The sequence below is a fragment of the Miscanthus floridulus genome, chromosome 8, assembly GCF_019320115.1.
Source record: "Miscanthus floridulus cultivar M001 chromosome 8, ASM1932011v1, whole genome shotgun sequence".
Lineage (NCBI taxonomy): Eukaryota > Viridiplantae > Streptophyta > Magnoliopsida > Poales > Poaceae > Miscanthus > Miscanthus floridulus.
In genome coordinates, this window is record NC_089587.1 from 188,753,456 (window position 1) to 188,755,309 (window position 1,854).

The 1,854-nt window shown below is 49.0% G+C and overlaps 1 non-coding gene across 1 annotated transcript; it reads left to right on the forward strand.

Annotated features, from left to right (window-relative positions):
• The first annotated feature begins 565 nt into the window (after positions 1-565).
• On the forward strand, positions 566-704 carry LOC136478859 (small nucleolar RNA Z247). The gene has a single exon (XR_010764529.1). It is a non-coding gene; the product is annotated as a small nucleolar RNA Z247 (small nucleolar RNA).
• Positions 705-1,854: the final 1,150 nt, after the last annotated feature.

A 1,854-nucleotide genomic window follows, 5' to 3' on the forward strand; every position in this document is an offset into this window, starting at 1 on the left:
AAGCGCTTCCACCATCTGCCCTCTGTATTTTTACATGGTATACAGAGCCATAAACACTTAATAGATCCAACTGCCGCTCATCATGTCTTCCTCGAATCTTCATCACCCTAACAGCAATCCTCTCTCGGTCGGCGCTATGACAGAGAAGCTTACCAGGAGCAATCACTCCATCTGGGAAGCCCAGGTGCTCTTGGCCGTGCGCGGTGCCCGCCTGCACGGTCATCTCACTGGTGCCTCTCCGTCGCTGGCGAAGGAGATTGATGACAAGAATGGCAATGGCAAGAAGGTCTTCAACCCGACGTTCGAAGAATGGGAGGCACGGGATCAGCAGATCCTCAGCTTCCTTCTCACTTCCGTCTCTCCGGGCATTCTCAGCCACATCACCAAGACGAGGACGGCAGCTGATGCATGGGCCAAGATTGAGGCCATGTTTGCCTCACAAACCCGTGCGCGCGCGGTAAACCTGCGCATCTCCCTCGCCAATACCAAGAAAGGTAACTCATCTGCTACCAATTATTTCACCAAGATGAAAGGTTTCAGCGATGAGATGGCGGCCGTGGGATGACCAATCACTGATGACGAGCTGGTTGAGTACATACTCACCGGTTTGCCTGTGGAATATGAGTCACTGGTTACCTCCCTCGTTACGAGGGTGGAATCGGTGACTGTCGATGAGCTGTATTCACAGCTCCTCAACTACGAGACCAGGATGGATCTGGTTCAAGGCGGCGATCAGAACTCAGCCAACATGGCCGGCCATGGAAGAGGCCGTGGCAATAATCGTGGCCATGGTGGTCCCTACCGTGGACGTGGCCGCGGTCCTCCGAATGGCGGAGGTCGTGGTCGCGGCCAAAGGAGCAATCAGCAAGGAGGCGGCTTCAATAGCAAGAAGTAGGACAAACCGATCTGTCAGGTGTGCTTCAAGGAAGGGCACACTGTAGCTCGTTGTTGGTACCGCTTTGATGAGGACTTCGTCCCTGAAGAAAGGCATGCAGCAGCGGCGACTAGTTCATACAACATCGACACTAACTGGTACACCGACAGTGGCTCCACCAACCACATCACCAGCGAGTTAGAGAAACTCTCCATGCACGAGAAGTACAATGGTGGTGATCAAATCCACACCGCAAGTGGTGCAGGTATGGCAATTAAACATGTTGGTCAATCTACTATTGTTTCCCCTAGTCGCAATCTCCAGTTAAAAAATGTTCTGCATGTACCTAAGGCTTCCAAAAATCTTGTTTCAGTTCATCGATTTACTTCTGATAATTCTGCCTACATGGAATTTCACCCCACTTATTTTTTGGTTAAGGATCAGGCAACCAAGAAAACTCTGCTTAAAGGTCGTTGTCATCGGGGGCTATATCCTCTTCCTTCATCGCCAAAACAAGTCCTCACAGCATCTCGACCGTCCCTGTCTCGGTGGCATGAACGACTAGGACATCCAGCTTCCCCAGTCATCCGTCGCATCATTAGTAATAATAGCCTTTCATTTGCTTTAGAGTCCAATAATGAGCATGTGTGCGATGCTTGTCAACAAGCAAAGGCACACCAGTTGCCCTATCCTAAGTCAGTGAGTCGATCTAGTGCTCCCTTAGAACTTGTGTTCTCTGATGTATGGGGTCAAGCTATCGAGTCTGTTGGCAGAAAACAGTATTATGTTAGTTTTATTGATGACTACAGCAAGTTTACCTGGATCTACCTCATTAAGCATAAGTCTGAAGTTTTTCAGAAATTTCATGATTTTCAGAACCTAGTTGAAAGGTTGCTTGATCGCAAAATAAATGCCATCCAAACTGATTGGGGGTGGTGAATATCAAAGGCTTAGTTCCTTTTTTACTAAAGTTGGCATTT